The 8,859-nt window shown below is 27.9% G+C and overlaps 1 protein-coding gene across 1 annotated transcript in view; it reads right to left on the reverse strand.

The window, feature by feature from the left end:
- LOC106680827 (uncharacterized) overlaps positions 1–8,480 on the reverse strand; it is an 84,948-nt gene extending 76,468 nt beyond the window's left edge. The window contains exon 1 of the mRNA XM_014420793.3: positions 8,382–8,480. The gene's annotated coding sequence lies outside the window, so the exon portion shown is untranslated. The remainder of the gene's footprint in view (positions 1–8,381) is intronic.
- Positions 8,481–8,859: the final 379 nt, after the last annotated feature.

Consider the following 8,859-nt stretch of genomic DNA (forward strand, 5'->3'; position numbering starts at 1 on the left):
TTAATTACTTTTATAACAATTTCCTTCACTTACATACTGATTTTTTTGGTCTTACCTTATTTTGTTTTCATTTTTTCCTTTAAAATTCTTTAAATGCCGGCTAATTGCCTTTGTCCCATCTTTAAATAATTAATCATTAAAAATTATAAAATTTTTTGTCTTTTTTCTAAAAAATAGATTCCTACTTACAAATTCTTCTATAAAATTCTTTCCCAAATTTAAAACTTTTATTAACCACGTTTCTTACTATGTTCATTTACAAACTCCAAACAGAACCTACCTTCAACAGGTTAGGACACTGTTATCATTAGTGAGATTAAAATATGCCATTTAGTAGAAATTAATAGATAATTTATTTATTAATTTATAAAATATGGTAATATTATATACCATGAGGGTTCGAAACCCTATTGATAAATTTCACAGGAAGAGAAGTCTATACGAGAAGAGTTAAACTCCAGTTTTGACGAGATGTACTACACGTCAGCTCTCCCATTGGATAATTGGTCACTCAATTGCTCACAAACACGCCCAAAACTGTCAGCAATTTATCCTCAGTATTCTTATTTTCTCACATTCACCTCATATGCCCGATAAGCTACGGAAATAAATACTTTTATTAATTCCTGCCATTAAAATAGCGAAGGAAAAAAAAGAAAAAATTACCTCCTATTTCCTTAAAAACCTTTTCAAATGGGCAAAGTTCCGGAACGAGGTCCACTCAGTTTAACGAAGATCAATGAGTAGCATTCGAAATAAGAAGTAGAGGAAGACAAATTAGAGGTGACCACAAGCCAACCCCTACAGGCCAATCATAATGGTGTGCATCTTATTTTGGCTTTATTTTACGATCATATAATTTTTTCTTATTTTTTTTAGTTAACATTGAATATTCAATTTTTCTAAATTAAAAAAAGATTTATTACTTTATCAGAGCAAGGTTTTTGGCCAATTGGTTCATTTTCAAGATTCAAATAACCATATACATATTTGAGATATGCTTTCAATGATAAATATTTATTTCACTACTAATTTTTTTATTTTACATAGATCCTTGTTACCTATTGTAACAAACAATAAAAAATTTTTCGGCATTTTTATGCCAATCCTAAAAAAAAAAATTGATAAATCAAGATGCAAAATATGACTTTAGTGCTAAATCTTAAATATCTCGTATATCTTTCCTGGTATCCCAACCACTGCCTACAAAATCAAATCCTTAAATTGATTCCAATCTATATTCAATAATAGTGGTCCTATTAGGATATTTTTTAAAGTTTATTTGAGGATTTAATTATCTTTCAAACAGGCATATGGGAAGTGGCGAAAGGTGTGTAGTTTTCGGATTACTAATAAAAAGTTAAATAATAAATACATACCTATGTAAACACAGATAAAACCAAATACATGATTAGTATTAGAACCTGGAGCAATTTCGGTGTTATAGATAATAAGAGTAAATACGTTTGAACAGGTAGTTAGGTTTAAGTATTCAGGTATAAGGTAACTAGAAACAATGAAATTGATGAAGAAATATAAGTTGGGAAATTCTTGTTATTTTTAAATTGCGAAATTGTTTAGATCGTACCTTCTGTCCAAAAACTTAAAAGTTCGAATTTTCAAAACTATTATCCTTCCCATATGAGGAGAAGATGGTTGGGGGTGCGGTCAATGAAAAACACAAATAAGTATGATTAACTTATTTTAATGTGCCGACGTTTCGGCTAGAGTTTCTAGCCTTCTTCAGGGCTAAAAGCAAAACAAGATAACAACCACAGTAAGTATAGAAATTTTCTTGTATGTGGTTGTTATCTTGTTTTGTTTTTAGCCCTGAAGAAGGCTAGAAACTCTAGCCGAAACGTCGGCACATTAAAATAAGTTAATCATACTTATTTGTGTTTTTCATTGACCGCACCCCTAACCATCTTCTCCTCATTTATCATCCACGGTCAACTATCTCTCATAATTATGTATCCTTCCCATAGTTCTTTATGGATGCGAAACGTAGTACTCTAAGAGAAGAACAACGGACTAAGGTTTTTGAAAATAAATTACACAAAATTAATATTTACGTATTACGTAAAATAATGGACCAAAAAAGGATAACTTAACGGGAGAATTCAGGAGGCTACATAACAGCTATAGGGCGAATAAGAGGGGGATGTAAGGTTATAGGGCTTAGTAACGTACGGATCTCAAAATTTTAGTAAGCTCTGAACCAACGGGTAACATGTATCAAGGGTTTTATTTTTGGGTTAAACTCAAATAAACTTTCTCTTCTTGATAATTTTATCTATTTTTCCTTGAGTATTTATTCTTATACAGAAACTTGAAGGGGTTTAGGAAAAAGACCTTGGGCAAGAATCCATTAAATTTTGAATCCACTGAAAACACGTTTTTTGTTTATTACGCAGCAACTGTTACACACGAAGTGCACATTTTGCTTCTGAATCATCAAGAATGTAAACTAATTGGTACCCTGTAATTTTTCACCGAACTCATCCTAAGTAATTTTCGAAATATAAGGAGAAAATTAATAAAACACACGGTTTTTACCATCTACAACTTTTACGCATGTTATGTGCTGGAGACACCACTAAACAAAATATATTAGGTCACCAAGGGCGGATCCAGGATCAGAACTAGGGGGGTATACCGTAGTCAATCGTGGGGTGAGGTCAACCCACATAACCAATAAGCTTGTCACATTAAAAAAGGCGAATCAAATCTAAATTTGAAGAAAATTTATATAATTTCGCAGTGCTATATTAGCCCATTACAATTAGTATTTGCTTAATAAAAAATTTATTTTTTATTAAATAAATAATTTTTGTCTCTTGGTCACTGTTTTTTCCTTTGAATTTTCAATTAAATATCTAATTTCACTGAGCAATATAAGCCTCTATTTCTGAATTTCTACAACGTTTTCGTGTTCTTAATTAAATAAATTAAATTTAAGAGTTAAGTACAAATGAAATATATAAATTAATGTTTTCTTAATCTAACTAAGCATAGGAGTTCTTTCTAAGTCTCTGGTATTTATTTATTTTTTTTTTTTATTTCATGGCTCATCACATGAGTGAAATTTTGTTAAATTTGAATCAACTTTAGTTTCCTTTAAAAAATCTTTTTATGATTTTTAAACATTCGAGATGATTTAAAGTAGCTTCATGCACTGGTTTAATTGCTGTAGTGCATATAACACATTTATGTAATAAGTAGATAAGAATTTAATTTATATACTTATATCATAAACAAAACCGTTTATGATTTATTTAAAATATTATATATTACTGTTTCAGTTTAATTTTCATGAATAGTAAACACTGTGTTTTTTCTATGCACATATAAGAAAAAGACACCAGTTTTCTCACTAATATATACCTAGCACATGAATATCTGGTTTTAACTTAACCTAACTTGCTCCAGAACAAGGCAATTCCGAGACTAAATATATTTAGTCTAGGAGTAAAATAGATCTGGATTAATTTTATCCCAAAGCTTACTTTATCTACTGAACAGTATTCTTCGAAGCTCAATGGAATGCTAGGATAGGTTTAGTCAAGAATAAAGACTATATCTTGACGCTGTAAAAGTTATCGGTTTTTGACACCCAACATTGTTGATTTAATAATTTAAAGATAATATAAATACAAAATAATATAAAGACAAACTATAATATAACTTAAAAGAATCCTAAGGTGAAAACATTCTACTACGTTAAAATTACATTAACAGTTCAAATCATTAAATACATTTTAGGATGGATAGTAGTGTCAACCAAGTGTTATATCTGTAACCCCAGTGAATATGTGGTTAAGTCAAAATTCCTTACTTTTCAGGGGACAACTTTTAAAGTTTGAACATGTATGTAAAATCAGGTGTTTGTGGTAAATCATCGAAATTTCGTCAATACTACCAAAACGTTGGTAACTTGTTACTTCTTTTACACCAATTTGATATGTCTTATCACTAATTAGATAATAGAGTTAACTAATTGTTCACCGACCGTTGACAACAGACTTGACCAATAACACTGTTTTAAAACGTTGACTGACTTAGACACTTATGCACAATGAAGATGTTGCCTCTGTGATTCTCTAAGACCACACAACTCATCTTGACCAAAATTCGACTTAACCACATATTCACTGGGGTGACAGATATATAAAGAAATTATATCAAATAATTTTGAATTCAGGAGAGGCATAACCGAAAAATCTCGTAGTAGTGGTTAGAAAATCACTGCAGTAAACACCTATAAAACTATATTATTTCGTTTTGAATAAGTAAAAGCTACTTATGTTTATTTAAATATATTTCTAAAACTAGGGGGGGGCACTCCCCTCCCCCTATCTGACAGTGGAACAACCCCCATATTACAAATTATACAACTGTTCTTTTAATTGTACTATTCGTTGGTCAAAGTGTATAACTTACTTGTATTTTATTGTTCAGATTGTATTACTTTTTTTTCAATATGGCGTAATAAATCAATATATCGTGCTTCCTTTTTTTTATTTTTTTTTTATAACTGTTCAAGATTTAAGTTTTCAATTCGCAGAAAGAGTAAAATAAAATATTACATGGTGATCACTAAAAGCCTTTTTTATACAATAAAGAGATTTTTTAATTACAAAAATTGAGCAGATGACTATTGTTTTAATTATAAAAGAAGATAGTCCGAGTACGGTAAATTAAAAACTCAAATAATAATTAGACTATTCCATATGATCCAAGGTTTCGTCCCGCTTTGCAGGATTACATCAGGGCTAACAAAGATACAAACAACTAAAATAATTATTAACACAAACACACTTGATCCAATTTTACTCTCAACATTTATTTAAAAAACTTTCCAACATTATGAATAATGTTAATAAGGTTAAATAGAGACAATAATTTATGTGAAAAAGTTTTTTAAATGAATAACCAATTTAAAAGCAATGTATGAAACTGTTGTGATATTATTTTAATATTTAATTTGTTCTAAAGATATGACATGGGTAATTAGACTGCAAGAAACATTTTTAAGTACATATGACATCAATATTTAAGGTAAAGTCATTAATATGTTGTGAGGAAATAATAATATCAAAACAAATTTTTATAGATTGTCTCTTTGGAAATGGCCTGAGGGCCGAAACGTTGGAGAGTTTTTGAAATAAATGTGGAGAGTAAAATCGGATCAAGTATGTTTGTGTTAATAATAAAATAAACCACTCTCAAACAATCAATATAATAAATCATTAAGCTAACTAAAATAATGCAACAAAATAAAATCTTTTTTAGCCCTGATCAACCCCGAAACGTTGGTTCACATTAAATAGTTTAATCACTATTTACACCCGAACTATCTTTTACATATTACCCACGGCCACTCAGCGATCTTCTATTTTTTCTTTTAATGTGTATCGTATGTTGCTAATGTTTATAATTATTGTTTTATTATTGTATAAGTGTCTAGGCTTATTTATCGTAAGATTAAAAATATTGTCTGATTAGATTAAAATAAGTAAATATTAAAATAAATGCTATGTGATTAGTAGGCCAATGGAGTAGGGCCGCACAACTTAATATTTTAAGAAATTTTTTACCTTTCCCTAATGTTTAATATTAATATTTAAAAAAGAAAACTTTTCTCGTTTCAATTCACTAATTCTTCAACACGTTACAACTATTTTTCAAGGGAAAATGTAGATTAATCCTATACATTTTATTCCCAGAAAAATAGGCGAAACTATTTCTTTATAAACAAAAAAAAAATGACTTTTACTCAAGAAATAACGGAAGTCAAAATTATGCTTGAATAAATCTTTACAAATAATATTTAAAGAACATTCTTTAGGAGAATACTGCAACAATGGGAGAAATGTAAACAAGCCCCTTAGTGAAAAAATATTTTTTATGCTGATGGAGGCTTTTATCTATTTTCAATTTCACTTTATTTTGACTATTTTTTTTTTTTTATATCATCTTAAACTATAATTATATAACGCATTTAAACATTTGATTTTGAAAATTGCTATATTTTGTGAATTGAAAAATGTAATGAAATCTAATTGTAGATTGTAATTTATTTATTTTTATTTTTTGTTTCAAAATGCAAGTTTTTTTTTTATTTAGTCACAAGAAATTGAGTCCCATAAAAAAAAATAGTAATAATGTTAGCTGAAGTAGTATTAAAATTAAAAATAGGACCATTAAATATGTTATTATATTAAATATTAAAATATTATTTTTGAAGATATTCCAAAATAATTTAATATTTTGAAAATGTAAACAAACCGTCTAATAAAAATATTTCTGTGTCCAGGTAGCTTGTTGTATTTGATTTTGATTGTGATTTATCTCTTTTTTTCAGAAATTTAATTCAATTTTGTAAAACAAACGAAAAAAACATTATTTGTATGCAATGTGGCTGACCAGAGTACTTTTAGAACGTTTATTTCGAACAATAAAACATAAAAAAATATAATGAAGTAATAAATATAATCATTATCCAAATCAAACGTCTTAATTATTTCTAATGATAGTACAGATAGCACAACTATTACAAATTTAGCACCCAAATTAAAATCACACGAAGGTCATTAATTTTAATTAATAATATATAGTTTAATTTCTTATTTGAGACTTGTTTGTTTATCAATTATAATAAAAAATATCCATATGGTCTCAACATGTTTATTTTCTTATAACTCCTACGTTTTGGCCATTCTCAAGTATATCTTGTTTACAATACCACAACTAACAATTACATTAAAAAATTGCAGTAGATAGAGTAAATTTAATAAAATTATAATAAGTAACATAATGATAAAATAAGATATATTTTGACAAAGTCAGAATTGCCTACAAATGTTTAATGAATTAATTTATTAGCTGTGATATTTTAAATAAGATATCCTTTGAGAATAGCCGGAATGACCGAAACGTAGGAGTTATAGGAAAACAAACATGCTGAGAGAATATGGATATTTTTTTATATAATTTAATTAGTAAGTTACAAACATTTCTCACCATATTTTAGTAACAGAGATCAAGTATTTTTATTTTCGTATAAGATTTTTTAAATTAACATAAGGAAATTTGTATTTATTAATGAACTGGAAATTAACAAAACCAATTACCGGAAGAAAGAGGAAAACGATAGTCATATATGTAGTTTTCAAATTGGACAAAAACTTTTCTTTATCTAAATATACGCCAGTAATAAATATTTCGCTATAAAATTAGTAAATTAAATGCAAATAAAAAACAATTCGAATTAATAGTCTTATGTTAAAAAATGTTGTGCCGTTCGGAAAGGCAAAGTACAAAAAATAAATAAGAAACATTCGTTACTTTTATACATTTAAAATAACTATGTCCAATAAAAAAATAAGAAAACATATATAAGGTAAATCTTAATTTGTATATAAAAACAACGATAATTACCCACTATAATAAAGAATAACTATATAGTATCAGGCCTTTTATTTTCTTGTAACTCTTACGTTTCGGCCATTTCCAAGGATCTTATTGTTATCTAAATGTTGCAGGCTATGATGCCTTTGTCAAATTTCATCTTAGTCAATAACCTATTACTATCATAATTTCACTAGATCTTACACTGCCTATTACAATCTAACACTTTATCAAAATTTATTATTTTGATAACAATATTATAAAATAGATCCTTGAAAAAGGCCGGAATGACCAAAACGCAGGAGTTACGAAAAAATAAAAAGTGTAAGGTGGATGTTTTTTAACTATAATTGATAACAAACATGTCTCAAACAAGAAATTAAATATAAACGACAATTAATTCAAAATTTATAATTCTACTAATATTTTTATATTGTATCCAGAATCCTTTAAAAAATAAACTAACTTAATTAAGTTTACTCTATAATCAAGAAAAATAAAACGAAATTGGACTGTAATTCAATTTCTTTCTAACCTAGAAATACAGCACAACAATGTATCATGGTTTTGGCTTAGCAGGTGCGTTTCATTGTTGCATTCCATTTTTTTATCTTTATTTTCTATTTTCGAAGTTTCGGCTCTGTTCCAGATTACTACACTACTAAATATAAACAAAGACGTAGAAAAGGGCAGATATTTCTGAACAGTGGCTTTTCTTGTTAACAATAAATCTTCACCATTTATAATTCTTGGCTGAGGTAAATAGGTAACACTGTTGGTCGAAAAAGGTTATTTGATTATCGACCGTTTTCATTTTTTTTTTTTCAAAATCCGTATTTAAAAGGCAATTTACTCCATATTTTTTTCCTGAGTGAGGAATCGAATTAAATTAAATTTGTACTTCATTTTTTTAAAAAAATAAGTTCTAAAAAATAATAAAAATAAAAAATGTTATTTCTACACATGCTAACCTGAGAGATGCGGTATCCAGACAGAAATAGCACAACACTGAGCACCGACTGTCACTCGGAGCCCCCCTCTACGCTAACTGACGGTGGGAGTGAGCAACTGGGCAACACTGTCTATTATTAACATATCCTACTCTCCGCACATATTTTTCAAAAATGCAAGCACTATTCATTATCAATTATATATTTTTAATTTTCTTCATGAAGATGTTTAATCAGGTAATTGTTTTAAATTTTTCAAAAAAGAAATTGTGATATATTGATTAAGGTTGTATACATGGTATGAATTTAAGAATTTGTTGTAGACACCTCCTGATGGGGTCACAACCCCAAAACATTGTTATTGTTTATTAATGATATAAAATAAATAATTAAAACAAAGAAGAGTATATTTTCATTCACAAGATCTAATTATATATGAAACTTTCGCAGTAGAAGATATAACTTTAATTTTCTTCATTAAAAATCTAAATAACTTCAA

The sequence above is a fragment of the Halyomorpha halys genome, unplaced genomic scaffold (genome assembly GCF_000696795.3).
Source record: "Halyomorpha halys isolate HHAL.00 unplaced genomic scaffold, Hhal_1.1 Scaffold291.1, whole genome shotgun sequence".
NCBI lineage: Eukaryota > Metazoa > Arthropoda > Insecta > Hemiptera > Pentatomidae > Halyomorpha > Halyomorpha halys.